The 16380-nt window shown below is 41.9% G+C and overlaps 1 pseudogene; it reads left to right on the top strand.

The window, feature by feature from the left end:
- The first annotated feature begins 12491 nt into the window (after window positions 1-12491).
- Window positions 12492-12610, top strand: LOC112481257 (annotated as a pseudogene).
- Window positions 12611-16380: the final 3770 nt, after the last annotated feature.

Below are 16380 nucleotides of genomic sequence, written 5' to 3'. Positions count from 1 at the left end.
GAAACCCTAAGTATCCAAAGTGGAAATAGAGTAAAATGTGAAGTTGGTAAATTCTAATCTCAGTGGCCAACAAGACGAAGACAATATGCCTAACCACTGTATCTTATGACCTCAAAATCCCGGGGGTCAAGTGTGCAGGGCACAGGGCTGGTTGCTAGCTAGTGGAGCCACGATGCAACCTCGGAGCGCATCGGCCTCTGTCGGCGTCTAGCTCGCACACAGCTCTTTCTTTCCCCCAAAGCTTTTGCATTTATTTTCACTTGCCTCTGACTGTCAAGGTTGATCGCTTGCCCTCCAGGTCCCAGCTGAAAGGCCACTGAGGCCTTCTCTGCCACCTAATCTGAAATAGTTCTCTCTCTTGATCTTTATCACTGTTTTGTTTTGTTTTGTTTTTTTCTTCTTCGTAACGTAACACAAATCGTAGTTGCTTAACTTATTGGGAGGTGGTACTTGACTTCGTGTTCATTTATCAGTCTCCTGAACTAGACCATAAGCTCAGTGAGGTGAAGGCCATGTCCATTGAGCCTCCGGCAATTTCACCTGGAAACAGGAGATGCTCAACAGATGACTATTGTATATAAACAATCTTAACCTGTGCCAGGGGAACGTGAAATGTCTGATCACATAAAAGACCAAGAGTGGCAGCCATAGCCTAACTCTGCCGTTGGCCTCCTGCGTTCTCGAGCAAAAAGCCTCCTCTTGGGCCTGTGGTTTCCTCATGTACAAAATAAAGGCTTGGGCTGAGTACTGGCTTTCTAAATTTCCTCCATTCCCGCTCTCTAGAATAATTAACAACATGTGAATGGTTTATGGCTTCTGAGCATTCCCAGAGAGGGCTGCATTTAAAAAGATAATATTTCATGTTAATCTTTATTTTTAGGCTGTCGGGCAGCCTGACGAATGAAAACAGTGAACTGATTGGCGAGAGATCATTTCGCTCTTGTGGCAGCTGAACCTGTGAGTCCACCCCTGTGAGTCAGCTGTCCTGACACTTCCTGCTTCTTCCAACTGTACTTTCTTCCCTTTTTATTTCAACTGGGACTTCAGAAGCACTAGGATTTTTTAAATCGTTCCTGCCCTCCCCCATTCCAGGAGGGACTTGGCCCCTCTGAAGTCATATGATGCTGGTGAGGTCCTGCTTCGAGACCTCAGGACCACTGCTTTCTGTTTCCAAGTGTGGGCTTCTGTCTGGGGCAGGCACTGTGGTTTTGCACGTGGAGTAGTAATCATCTCTCACCAAGCCTCCCTTATTCATCTTGGAATCTTTCTAAAACTCAAAGTGTCCTACCAGGAAAATGAGGGTCAGGGCAGCAGGGACAAAGGTCGGCTCAGAAGAAAAAAGAGAGGGAGCACTTAGTAGTATTAACAATATTGGTTACAGCGACCCAATGTAGAGCTCGCTCAGGGCGGCTCTGTCCACAGTCTTTAGTTATTTTGATCCAGCTGTTATAAAATCTGAAGCAGTGTGTGTGTGTGGGGGGTGGGGGGAGTCCCTTTTCCACCACTAGACTTACTCTCTTCTCTGTTTCTGTCTCTCTGTCTCTCTCTCTCTCTAATCTGAATCCTCCAGCGTTCCAGCCAAGGGCTCAGTAATCTGCCCAGCTGATCCTAGCTCCTGATGAAAATGAGGGTACATTTTGTCTCTTCACAGGGGCCCCACCCTTGTTTTTCTCTTTGGCTATCATTTTTCTCCTGCCACCTGGGCTTCGAGGTGGGCTTCTTTGATGCCTGGGTCAATAGCTCACCCCCAGGGACGTTATCATCAGGCCTTGCTGGGTACCTGCATCCAGTCACCAGCATTGAAGTGACGATTGAATGGCTTTGGTCATTGTTTCTTCAGCCAGTGCTTTCTTTCATCTTAGCCTCAAAACTCAGCCTCTCTGCTCTAACGATTTATTACCAGAGTTTATTTAAATAAATAGCCACTAAGCCAAAATTTGCTGGCTCCCACGTCAGTAATAGAATCACTTTTTTTATAGGCCCCAAATTTCAAGAAATCTAGGCTATTTCTAGTGGAATCACCATCAATACACTGACAGAGATCCAAGAATAAAGAGAGAGACCCATCAGAGTTAGCATGACTTATGAGAAAATGCGCCCACCCTCCAATGTTTTTTAAGAAAGGAAAATGCCACGTGCAAAACAAACTTTTCTTTCTCAGAAGAGATTGCCTTATAAATTTTTGCCTCCAGAGCAAAACTAAACTCTCTAGCTCCAGACTGATAGAACTCTCTGCTGGCATCCTGGCTACTCAATACGACAGCAGGAGTTAGAAATGCAGACTCTCCAGCCCCACTCCACACCTACTGAGTCATAATCTGCATTTTAACATTTCCAGGTGATTTGCATGCACCTTAAACTTTGAGAAGTCCTGCCTAGCCTTACTGTTAACTTTTTATAAACTAGCACCATGCAGTCGAAGAGAATCTATGTGTTGTGTCCATGCCCATAATGTGCTGAAGTCAGGGCATTTCCTATTGGAAACAAGAAAATGCACTATGATTTCCATGCATTTAGCAGTTTAAAAAAAAAAAACAACAACGATGAAAACTCTGACACCTGCTGGGTTGTATAAAAGTTGTATTTTCCCAACCTATACTCATTTGACTTGTCCAGTATGAGTGATTTTGGTTTTACTTTACTTCTGCCATTTTCATGAATGACAGTGAGTAGGATGAATACTTGCTCCCAATTCCACCAAAACCAAACAAGACACGCTAAAATCAAAATTCCTTTAAAGGCTTCCGCAAAATAAGTAAATAAACAGGATGTTTGACATTAACGCTCTCTACGAAAGAGCTGTGCTGGTTAGTTAGAGATTAGCGTTGGGGAGGGGTGAGAGGGATGCCCCGAGCTGGCTCCTTGTTAAGTGTGGGTGACTAACGGACATACCTCTAAAATGAAAACCATTGTGTCATCATATGCTGGAGGCTTGACTGGCATCCCATTGACTAGATCTCGAACAAGACAACGGTGAACCGTTCAGATGACTTCTGTATTTGAGAAGGTGGGCGGAGATAGGCAAAAGAGGCTTTGGAGAGACAGCTGAGCGGGAATCGGGCGGGGAGGAGTTGACTTAGTCACTCCCATTTAAATTTAGGCCTAATTTGCTAGAACACTCACTGCATAGAATAACATATGGGTCATATTTTCTTAAACGTTTGCGTACATAGAATAGTAAACATACAAGCTCCTCCCCAAATATTAACCCTAAAGATTTGATTCTCTTAACCATTTCTATTCCTAAGTCCACTTCTTTTCCAGGTTGAAAGACATTACTTAAAAAAAGAAATTATCTTTCCAAACTACATAAATTTGGAACGCTCATTGGATTCTCATCAGATACCCCCAAGGGAATATCCGGAGCCTAATTTCTAGTCTAGAAAAGGGACTTTGTCACTCCTAGAGCCTACTATGACCTTACCTTGGGCTTCTGTAATACCCGTCCTGTTGGTGTCTTATTGATTTTGTATTTCTTTAGATCTTAAGATAAATAAATGTGTTTCCATTTCACCTGGATTCTTTTCATAAACTTCCAATCTCAGGACGATACAACCCTTTCCCCGCCAGCTTTATTGAGATATACTCGACATATGACATTGTATAAGTTTAAGGTATACGACATGTTGATTCGATACACATATATTGCAAAATGATTACCACGATAAAGTTCATTAACACCTCTGTCACCTCACATACGTGAGAACATTTCGGATCTATTCTCTTCACAACTTTCAAGTGTATAATACAGAATGGCTAATTGTAATCACCATGCTGAATATTAGATTCTCAAAACATATTCATCTTATAACTGAAAGAATCACACAACACAACTCTTAAAAAAAAAAAAAAGAGGTCTCTAGATTCTGGGCAGAACCCATGGCTTTGCATGACAGTTTGGTCATAGTGTCCAAAATTATTCCACTGAGACACTACACATACACATATACACTCACGCAGAGGCACGACAGCCAGGGCAAATGGATATAACTATGAAAGGAAATAGGTTCTCATTTCTGAGTTATGGAATACCTTGTAAGTGAAAAGAGGAAATACACGCATTGCTACGCTTTCTCAGGAGCCAAGAAATAATTTTAAACAAATCAATATACTTCTAATCAAACAAAATATAGAATAATATATTGAAATCCTATAAAGAGAAAAATGACTAGGAATGTTTGTGTAGTCGAAGGGTTTTTTACTGGGGTGAGATATCTTATGTGAAAAGGGGAAGTCATCTATTGTTAGTTGCTTGGATATCCATCTATGTAAAAGAGGAAGAGAAAAAAAGACCCCTCTCCCTCAGCAAAAAGTGTAATTTTATCTTAGAACAGGTTAGTAAAATTAAATATGCTGTCTCTGATTACAGACATTTTTTTAACCACAGTGCCATAACATACATATGTAATTATACATATATGTGTAGTTAAATATTTCTGAGCTGAAGGACACTACTATCTGAAAAGAATTTGGGGACTAGAGTACAAAATTCCGACCAGTTGGGACTAAAGGTGGTGGCTTGAATGAAAGGTACTCCTTGAGATTTCTAGAATCACCCATGCCCTCCATCATTTCCCATATCTTGAGAAAATTCTTTGTGCCTGTGGTTTCTGATGTCACTTTCCAGTGGAAGGGGAAATCTCTCTGAGATACTATTTTTAGCTGAGGGGTTGTTTTTGTTTTTAAGTCACACGTTTTTCGGTTCCATATTGTTATTCAGCAAATATGTCTCCTGTTTTTACTCTGTATCCCTCTAGGCACATAGATAACTGGGCTAATGTAAATAAGTTAGATAATGCAAATCTCGTATAGTATCTTATCTACTCGCCATTGTCACCATGTAAAATAAGTATTGCTTCAATTTTACAAGATATGAAAACTGCCCTTGGCTATATAGCTAGTAAAATGGGGTCAGAGTTGAGATTCAAACATAAGAGTTTTAAATTTTGAAATTCAGGCGATTTCCTGACACGGAAGTTCTTTGCCTTTCAAGCCTGTTTTCATGGATTTCTCTGTTAAAGAGAAATCTACATCTGAACTTGAACATCAACAGCATAGTCTGACACATGGTAGGTATGTCCAGGGTGAATGAGAAAAGTTAAAATCTCTGATAGTGGATGACATTGGCATCTTGAATTCCACCAAGGAAGGTTAAGTTCAGGGAATCTGAAAAACGTATCAACATAATACAATTTCTCCTTTGGCTGCTTGAAAGACCAAATAAGACCAAATATATGCTAAGTCATTTTGTTGTGGACGGATAAAGGGGTTCTATGGAGAGTAATCTCACAGGGTGATCTAATCATAAATTCCTAACTGGGCCGGTCATGGCGGGTAGTCACGCCCAGGCATATAACTTTTCAGTAAAAGGTTTATCCTGGCCTTAGCAAGCCCTGTCCATTGCTTCTATGCACCTAAGTTAACACACCGTTGAAATACCAGAAATAATACCCCTCGAAGAGGATACTAACCCTCAAGAGAACACATAACCTTAACTATCCTTTAATGCAATCTGTGCCTTGCTTTCTCCCTCCAACTTCCATGTAAGTTCCCTCCTTAATTGCAAGTGCATAAAAGAAGCAGCAAAACTGTTATTTTCGGGAGCATTTGAGATCTTGCTCCCCTGCCTGTGTCGTCAGTTTGTCTCAAATAAACTTATAAAAATCCTCTACAGGGTTAGACGTTTCTTATATTGATGTTATAAACCCTAAAACGACTTTATAAAAGCAGGAGGATTTATTGCAGCTACAGTTTGATTATGAGACGCTTGCTTATTCAGTCTTCCATTGGAGCTATTCTGAAAAGTGTCGTTCTGGGTAGACTTTGTAACAAACGGGCTGTCATTCTTTATAATGCCATCATATTAATTTAGAGTTTTATCCTAAAAGGATTTCTCTCACAGAACAGTGGAGTTATTTGAATAGCCTCTAAAGTAGAAGGCATTCTCCTCTGCTTTGTTTAGTTTGGACATTTTCCAGGTGTTTTTCTCATTGTTTGCCAGGATTCTTCGTAAAAGATGAATACAATCCTGGAGCAAAATCTGGACTTTTATCCTAATAGATTGCAGCTTTCATGGCCCAGAGATACTCATTTCTACATATTTGCATAAGCAGAAGAGAAGGCCTGGTTGTTCATAGATCAATATCAGATACAATCCTTTCCTGCTCTACCCAGATACGAAAAACAAACCTGGAAACTTATGCCTGTCTCTCTCTCTCTCTCTCTTAATAATTAAGGATGAAAGCCAAAGTTTTTATTATGAGGGCCCAATATCATGAGTCTCAATATTAGGATAGCTCTTTCAGCTGGACGTTACTTATTCAACCGGGTGTCTTGAGCTGTATTTTTACTCTAACAGTAGCATTAAGAGAAATAGCAAGAAACAGTATAATTAATATTCAAAGGCAAATTACTAATAACTCTAGATTTTTTAAAATGGCATAACATTAAAAAGAAGTCCTCAAAAACATTTCAAGAAAAAACAAACCTTTGTATCCTTTATAAATTTCTGCAATAGTAGCTAAAATGGATGTAACTCCTTACTATTTTAAAAGAAACAAAGAAATAGTGAGAGGCTATACTTCTAAACACTAAGTTTCAAAGAGGACTAGAATTCAGGATTAAAGTCATTTCATAAAATAGCGAAGGGAAGCAAGCTCAGGACTGGGGGTCTGCGGTTGACTGTTTCTAATTCAGTGTATGACCTTGGGCAGGTGACCTCAGGTTTCTGGACTTCAGGGGAAGTAATACTGTGTTGAGTACTTATCAGGCTAGGACCTCAACTTTATTTACTTTCTTTAAATATCAAATTTCTCATCTGCATAGTCAAGAAAGTTTTGAGAAAGGACGTCTCCGCCTTCAGGTAATAAGAAAGGCGATTTTCAATCCAGCAGAAGTCTTAATCGAAATTTGCTATAGGGTATCTGCCCATGTGGTCCTCCTCTTGATTTGCATACTCATGACCTCATCCCACCCCCACATCACAAAACAGCTCAGTGAAATTAGGATGCTTCATCTATTTCTTTAGTGGTGGAATTCCTTTTTATTTCAACATGCTCTCTTTACTTGCAAATGCATGTCCTTTCTTCAACAACTATGTTGGTTTTTTAAAAAATGAAAATATATAATAAAAGATGAATAAGATAGAACTCAAAAACTGTCACATGCATACAAATCTAATAGGTGATGGTGACATGAATTTTCTCCTTTCATTTGTGATCTTTAAATTACAGTATTTTTCCTTTTTAAATGAAATTTGGGTAACACCACTTACTGTGTCCATAATGTGGTGGTCCTAAATGTCAGATGCACTAACATTTTTAAATCGTAGAAAGAATGAGAAAAGGACATATAAGAATATCTTCTCATTTTTTAAATTAAAATATAAATATGTTTTTCTCGTAATTCATGTCTGTTCATTGTAAAAAAAAAATTCAAAAGCGTAGAAATGTAAGAATTGAGAAGCAAATCCTGTGTTCTCATTCACCCTGAGACGACTTTGTTTTTAGTATAAAAATGTCTAGACTTGTTTACATGAATATTCAAGTCTACGTACACATATCTATTTAGAACAGATTATAGTGCATTTCCTGTTCGGTAATTTTTTTTTCGCACTTAAGGTTATATCTTAGCATCTTTTCTACATATCTATCTCATTAAGTACGTGGCATAAATAACAGAACATGCCATCATTGATAATTAATCTACTTGTGACGAACATTTTGTCGCTTTTCAATATTTTGTTATTACACACATGCTACAAAGAACATCCTAGAACATAGGTATCTTGATATCCTTGTATACATATCTCTGAACAGGTAAATTTTAAGGTGGATTGTTGAATCAACCAGATTTTAATTTTTACTGTTCTATCCCGCTGAAAGTTGGTATACACGATTCATGTACGATTTACAACCCCTCACCAAGCACTTGTGTCTCATACGCATCGTAGAAATTATTTTCTTCAATTTGATGTTCGTGCTTATTTTTGTGACAATATTTTGCATTTTAACCTTTTTAGGTAGATTTGTCTATCGTGCCCTTTACGGGTTTTAAAATTGGTTCTATTCTAGGCAGATTCTACCCCGCCAAGCTTACAAAAAATATTTTCCACTGTTTTCTCCCATCTTTTTCCTCACTGAGATCATCCACACACTTACTTCTTTCTTCTTCTCCCCAGAGGAAAACCATTTGGCTCAAACTGCCCTTTAGAAGTTTACACCTATTTACATTCCCACCAGTAGGGAGTAAAACGTAAGTTCTCACAGTCACACTGCATATTGTCTTTCATTTCTAATATTTGTCAAATTGAGAAAAAAAAGTGTTTTCCTTTTATATTCACATTTTCTTTATTTTTCATAAAACCATCGTTTAAGATATTTTCATTTACATTTGTTTCTCTTAAAACGTAAGTTACACGCTTGTTATATTTTTCCGCCAAGCTTCATTTTTTAAAATTGATTTACAAGAGTTCTTTATCTTTCCAGAAGAAGAATGCAAAGGATATGACCTTTTTTTCAATATATTCATTTCAAGTATTTTGAGTTGTACTTCAAACTGTATGTGTTAGTGATGAAGCCTCAGATTGTGGTGAACACGAAGATGGGGGTGGGGGTGGGGTAGAGAAAACTCTCCCGTTTATGGTAAATACTGGGACAAAACAAACCCCTCCCCCACAGGGAGCTGCTGCAAAGCATGACCCGTTCTCAGGCCACTCATCTATTGATGGTGGCCTCAGGTGTGTGAGTCTGGGCTCACACCTGCCACAGAGGGCCATAAGGGAAACTGAGGGAAGAGAGGAGTGGCTAGAAGAGAGGACATTGAGAAGTTTTAGGGGCTCACCGTGCCTGTAATACTGTATAAAATGTTTCTTAGGGAACACATGGACAAATTATGCATTTGTCTCTGCTTTGATTTATACATGTGGTGCATGGGTGAGGACAGAGAATGAAATACATAAAATACTATGCGGTATAACAGAAACGTGCCTTTTCCCTTAAGCCAGAGCTCTATAGAGTCATAGAGGTCTGGGCTCCAAATTACAAACCTCTTCCCCTGCTCCTGGCAATCATAAACCAGTATGTTTCACTCACCATAGCAACCAACATAGAAAACAAATTATTTTATGATAAAGCTTGACTATAGTGCTCAAAGTCAAAACCTGGGACTTTGCATCTGCCTCTTTCAAAGTTCTAAATTTGGAATCCAGGCCCCCTCATAGCTACACCTAGCTGTGTGTGACATTACCATTCGTATATATTTCTATGTTTCATTAAAATGTAGCAGTTAAGTAATAAGAACATGATGTTTTACATCCCACTGTACAAATTTCCATTGATATCTGCATGTTATCTTTGTGTCAGGCAGCCATACCAGGAAATAGCTCCTTTTTACACTTGCTGCAAGTACATAGTCTCAGTGCATTCCTACCAGATAAAGTCTCCTTGTTCGACCTTTGTCATTGTTTGCTGCACTTTTGTTTGTCATGAACCTGCTAATATCATTTTTATTTCGCGTTTCCTGATCATTATAGTAGAATGACTGGAAAACTCTGCCTGGAAATGAACTCATGTCCACTCAACCATCGTGAGTTTGGGTGCATCTCTACTTTCAATCAAAGCCAACCCCCACGACACCCAGCACCAGCACCAGCAAGTGAACTGGAGTGCAATGGTCATAGCTGAGGACTTTCCCTCATTCCTAAACCTCAGAACTACTACTAATAGTCTATGTAATAAATGCTAAACAGAATTGAGTAAACAAAACACTCTCTGCCACCTGCTATTTTCCTGAGAAGACTCGTGATCGCTGCCTTTAAAGGGAAAGGTGATCTCATCAGGAAGGTGAGGTCGAGTCTCTGTGCACTTATGGGGGGAGCACATATCTTTGTCTTTCCCTTACTGTCCCTATTTCACCTGCCATTTTTTTTTCTGTGGCACTGCATTGTGAACAGTCTTATCTAAAGATGAGGTTCAGTCCAGGGAACGAAAGATAAGCCCTGAGGGGTGGGAGGGAAGGAGAAGCAACAGGCGGGGGTGGTCTGGCTGGAAAGCATATAGTCTTGCTGGATGGCGTCGACATGGTATCAGCTTCTAGAAACACTGAAAAGCTCTACCTTTACTTAAAGTAACATAGGTGAGAGGCATCTTAGTTTCTTTACCCTATGGTTATGATAGAAAAACATTATTGTATAGCTCGAGTCATAAACCACTCAGAGGATAGGAACGTAAACGCAGGGAGAGCTAAGCCTGTGCACGCCGGAAAAACACCAGCCACGTTTAGTGACACTTGCCCGACTCTGGATCACTCAGTGACGGGGGACAGTTGGGCTGCTAGGATAAGAATTTGGGATTCCAGTAGGGAGTCCAGAAGTCTGTGTTGCTGAGGGTCAAAACTCGCAGTACAGTCGGGAGAGTCGATGCGTGTTAACCTTGGACTCCCCTGGGTCGGCAACCCACTCTCCATCCCTTTCAGCTTTCAATCAGTGAAGTTTTGTGTCATTTAACTATTGCCGGCCATTTTCTATAATCTAAGAATCTCAGTGATGTTTGTTTTTGTTTTTCAGCCTGAACATCTGCTCCAGACTTCCATTTCCTTTTCTAACAGCGTCATAGGTCATAACAGTGTTTACTAATAGTTTCTCAAGTTCCTCTTATTCATCAGCAACCATGTAGCCTCATAACCACTTTATAAATAACATATGACCAAGGTTTTTATCGGCCTTATCTCATTTGCATGATATTTATGTTGAGCGTTTTCCCTAGAAATCACTTCTTAGAAATTAAGCATTCAGTTTGGAATTTCTTCCACCCACTGACATACGTATTTTTAAGGCTGGCCTGGGTCCTTTTATCAGATGTGTCACGAGTCGTGGTAGGATACATACATCTTTCCTGAGCTGGTTTTGAAAAGCAAGGTGAGAGTAATCCTAGCAGTGATGCAAACTTTGTTTACCAGAGCATCAGCCCCGTGGGAAAAAACCCTTCCCATACAAGCGATGGTGAATAGGGCGCTTGGTTCATTGTTATGGTGATAGCTCGTGTTAAGGATCTTCACAGGTGGGCCGTCTTTGGAATGTGCAGGAAGACTCCAGCTGGGTAGCACTCCACAGTGAGCATCTATGCAAGGATTGTGGACAGAAGCAGACTGTCTGGGCTGTCTCCCCCTCTCCTCAAGGAGGTCTGAAACGTTTAAAGGACAGTGCCAAATGTTGGCCCCTTCCCTTTTGGTGCTGGGAATGGGATGCTTCACTGGATTGTGCATCCTTTTGCTGGTCTTCTTGGAGGGAGCAGGATGATGGTCCACCAGCTGGGGAGACATAAACACGATCTCCACAACCACTGCGGTTAGAGCCGGAGAGGCCTGGTCCTGACACTAATTACACGGTACACGGGCCCAGCTGGGGCGAGTGTGGCCCAGGCTCCAGGGCAACTCCCAGGTCTTCTTTACCACTTACTCCAGACGCCTGTCGGGACCCCAGAGATAACCAGGCCCAGTCCCCCTGTCTCCATGTCACTAATTACTGGCTCTTTAGGATCTTGGCTCTGTGTGAACCAGACCTCTAAGTGTTGTTTACCAACCAAACAGCTTTATCTATGTAGATCAGTCTCATCTCTTTCTACCTCGATGTATAGCCTAGTAAGTAGGAGCTATGTAAGCCCCTGCGAGAGCCTTAAACTGCCAGCAGGAGGGACCTATGTCCACGTCTTTAGAGACCCGGTGCCTAGTGCCGTGCCTGGGACCGAGAAGATAGGCAATGTTTGCTGAGTAGACAAAGTGAGATGTGATTGTAGGGGGGGCTCCGCTTCTTTAAAGTCACTGCACAGCCCTGCGGGGTGAGAGCAAAGGCTGTCTTCCCGTAGCATGGGCAGCTGCACAGGTACCACATCAGAGCCTTGGCACCATGTTGAAGGGGTGAGTGACACCTGGGGGGCTAGCCACCCACCCTGCCTGCCTCTTGCCTGAGAGCTGTAGAAAGCAGTCAGCACAATCAAGTATCGACGTTACATGAGAAAAAAGTCCAACACGTATTTCCTCACTGAGACTCAGAGTCAGGCCTTCTGAGACAGGAAAAATGCCTATGGAAATGGTTTCAGACCGCCATTTCCTCCTCTCCTTCTGTCTCAGTTTCCACTTCCTCCTGAAGTCTACCGGAGATGGGAGGGTTGGTCAGCCCCTGCACTGGCCTTGCTCCTCCCTCGGGGCATCGATCTGTCCCTAGAATGATTTGTCTTTCATTTTTATACCAAAGTATAGAATCACGCCTGTACCAAAGTATAGATTTTAAGGCATTTAACCCGGAAAAGCCTCTCCTAGGAAGAAGGGTTTACTCACCTCCCTCCATGAAGTCACAGAGACTGGGTGACTTATTGGAACTGATACTAATGTGTACAGATTCCTTTAAAAACTCTGTTTTAATCTACTAAGTCCTGTTGCTTGTTTCTTTTAACCTGCAGCTGCTCAGCTGCTGGAGATGCAAGACTGTTAGACATGTCTATGGCCGTGCCACCCTGAACGAGCCCGATCCTGTCTGATCTCGGAAGCTAAGCAGGGTCGAGACTGGTTAGTACTTGGATGGGAGACCACCTAGGAAGACCAGGTGCTGTAGGCGTAAATAACAAAAAAAAAAACTAAGGGATCGTAAGCTGACAAGGTCCTTGTAATCTGTGAGGTCAACCAAGGGTTGCCTCACCAAAAAAAAAAAAGACTGTTAGACATACAGCAACTGAGGAATGAAGGGAGACGGTGACAAGGGCCTTCACGCCACTCACAGTCAGTGGGGTGCTACAGTGGTTAACAGGTTGGCCTCAGAGGCCAGAGTTCAAATTATGGCTCAACCATGGCATGAGACAGGTCACTTAATCCTGATTTCCTTTGTCTCAAAAGTTGGAATAATGGTAATACCTACCTCCTCGGGTAGCTGTACATATTAAATGAGATCATGACATAAAGCACTTAGTACACAGTATGCACTCAGTAACTCCTGACTATTTTTGTTACAGAGAGAGCTCTGAAATTTCTTGCCCCATAAAGAATAGGCTAGAACTTGGCCCTAACTCTTAACTCATCTACTTCTTTCCATCCAGTTCTTTGTTATGGCCCAGCTGAGGTAAAAGATATCCTAATATTTCATGCTCCGTGATTTTATACTTATTAAAATACTTGCCTATTCATTATCGCAGTGCCTCAAATGACATTCTTAATCAATATTTATTTTTACTTTTCACAGCTATCTCAGGCTGCAGATGGGATAGATAATGATAGTGACATCTGATAAAGGAAGAGAATTTGCCACAGGCTCACAGTTGGGGCTGGGCTGCATTAGTGCTAGGGCTGCTGCCATGTTGAAGTGCCTCCAAGTGCGGGCCTTAAAATAACAGCAACGTATTGTCTCACAGGTCTGAGGCTAGAAGCCCAAGATCAAGGAGTCACCGGGTCTCTTCCAAGGGCTGTGAGGGAGAGAATCCATTCCACGCCTCTCTCCTGGCTTCTGGTGGTTTGCTGGTAATCTTCGGCGTTCTCAAATTCTTGAAACATCACCCCAATCTCTGCTTTCGTCTTCACATGGCATCCTCTCTCTGTGCACATCTGTCTTTGTGTCCAAATTACCCCCTTTTATAAGGACACCAGACATATTGCAGTAAGGCCCACCATAATGACCTCGTTCGACTCCAGCATCTGGAAAGACCTTATTTTCAAATAAGATCACATGCTAAGAAGGTATGAGAGGTTAGGACTTCAACAAGTAAATCTGAGGGACACAATTCAATGCATAACGTGGGGCTCACATACAAGTCATTTAACCAGACACCCAATATCCCAGCGTGTTCAGTCTCCAGAATCAGCTATTGCTTTTCTTTCTTTTCTTTTTCTTTTTTTAAAATTAATTAATTTATTTTTTATGGTGACATGGGTTAACCAAATCCGTCGTTTCAGGCGTACGTTTTAACAGTAAGGCATATATATATATTCACCTTGTGCGTTGACCTCCCATAGTTAGGTATCTTTCTGTCACCACATATTTGTTTCCTCTTCCCCCATCTACCTCCCCCTCTCTCCCCTCCCCTCTGGTAACTATTAGTCTATTGTCCACGTCCACCAGTCTCTGTTTGTTTGTCCTGTTCATTTGTCGCTTTTCTTTATTTTTAATTTTTTTAATAGCGTAAACTTGAGGAACAGAGGCGCCTGGAAAAAAAAAACAACATGAATACAGAAAAATATAAAAAGAAAGTAAGGGGAAACTGTTGGGTTTTCTTCTCTTGTGCTTTGGAAGGGTTGGTTGGCTTCTTTATTTCTATAGCAGGGCTGCGTCCTCAGCAGTTTCATAGAATATCATATCGCTCTCTCCCACAGGGTGGTAAGCAGCTGGCAAAGATAAGTGTGGTAAGAGGCAGCAAAAAAGTCTATCAAAAGATAGAGAGAAATGGATATACTAGACCACTTCCCCTTCCCCAATGCTTAATTCTTGCAGACACATTTGCGTCTCTCCTATTTGAAGGACAGAATCCAAACTAATGACCTATATCAGGATTTGGCAAACTATCGCTAGCCCCCGTATTTTCTTTCTTTTTTTAACTTTTTCTTTTGAAATAATTATAGATTCATAGGAAGTTACAAAGATAGTACAGAGAGCTTTCCTGGACCTCTCACCAGCTTCCCCCAGTGGTTGCATGTGACGTATCAACTATTTTTAAAGATGGTTGTGCTGGGCAGCGATTATTAAATACTGGGATTTTTTGCTGGGAAATCTTAGCTGGCTCACTCACCCAAACACTGCCTTTAAAGGAACCTGGAACCACAGTGCCCATGGCACCTTCCACGGTCTCCAGACCCGATCATGCAGCTCTGAGCTCAGTTAGTGTCCTCTGATGTAGTTTACCTGGCTCTTATCCATAAGGGAATTTCTACCATCTGAAGTTGGATGGTGGAAATTTTGACTAGGGGTAGAAGGGAAATTTCAAAGTAGAAAAAAAGATCAGCCTTTGCCTTGCAGAGACCGCGATCAAGGGAGGCTAGGGTGTACTCTTGGTTTGTTTGTTTTCTAAATAATTTTTATTCTGGGTTTGATCCCACTCGTTTCGTGGGTGGCCACCTGGAGGAAGGTGCTATGAGAGATGCACAGGGCCAGAACTGAGTGCTGCCACCGAGTTGGTGGAAGGAGTGGCTGGCGAGGAAGACATAGAGCAGTGAAGGTGACTGACCACTTCTTCGCACTGAAACCAGGTGCCAGCAGTGTCCTAAGGAGGGAGCCTTGACTTCTGACTGGAGCCTGGCTTTGAACCGGGGTGTGTGTGCCATGGGGGAGGGGAGATAGAAGGGAGCCAGGATGGCAAAGGTCCTCATTTTAGCAAAACTTCCTTAATTTATTCTGTTACTTTTTTTTTCTAATTAGAAAAGTAAGAATTCTCACTTAAGAGTGAGAACATATGAGAAAATATAACCAAGAAAATAAACTCCACCTGGGACTCTACCACCCGCAAGTTCAGCAACGAAACAACAAACTTGCTCTCCTTTTTGTATGAACAATGCACGTTATGAGAACATCGTCGACAGATCTCAACCGTTTGATTGAAGAGAGAAGTGGGTGGTGTTTTCCTCTCCAGAATTTCATTCGCTGTAGTGCAGCATCAGCTCTCGTTCCAATGGCACTTTTGGAAGTAGCACGGAATGATCCTGCAGCTCGCTCTTCTTCCGAACAGCAGCTTCTCCCTCCCGTAATTGTTAGCAGCCTACCGAGCATCATAAGTTAGATACTGGGGATGTAACAATGAAAGATAGAGCCCTTTCTCAAGGAGGGGCTGGGAAGTAGTTGGAAACAGCCCCAGTGACATAGATATAACGACAGAGTGCTTTGAGAACAAAATGCAGGGTTGCTGTGTCAGTTTGCCAGGGCCGCGGTGACAAAGCACCGCAACCGAGTGACAAAAAGAAACTTACCGTCTCACAGGTCTGGAGGCTGGGAGTCCAAGGTCAAGACGTCGGCCTTCCCTTCCGAGGATGGTGAGGACAGTCCGCTCCTCGCCTCTCCCTGAGCTTTCGGTGGTCTGCCTGCAGCCTTTGGCGCTCCTCGTCTGGTGAAAGCATCACTCCAACCTCCTCCTTCATCTTCACGTGGTGTTTTCTCTCTGCGCATGGCTGTCTGTGTCCAAATATCCCTTTTTTATAAGTCATTTTGGGTTAGAGCTCTAAAGACCTCATTTTAACTTGGTCGCCTCTGAAAAGACCTCCATTTTCTAATAAGGTCACATTCTAAGGTACTAGGGACTTTAATAAATCCTTTTCGAAGGGACACAGTTAAACCCATAACACTAGCCAACCACGACTGGGGAGGAGTGAGCCAGCTGTGGATACGAGAGAGGGCGTGTGAACGCCTGGGGAATT

This window comes from Pteropus alecto, unplaced genomic scaffold (genome assembly GCF_000325575.1).
Source record: "Pteropus alecto unplaced genomic scaffold, ASM32557v1 scaffold14, whole genome shotgun sequence".
NCBI lineage: Eukaryota > Metazoa > Chordata > Mammalia > Chiroptera > Pteropodidae > Pteropus > Pteropus alecto.
Note: the sequence above shows the minus strand (reverse complement) of the source record. Positions and strands in the feature narration are given on the sequence as shown.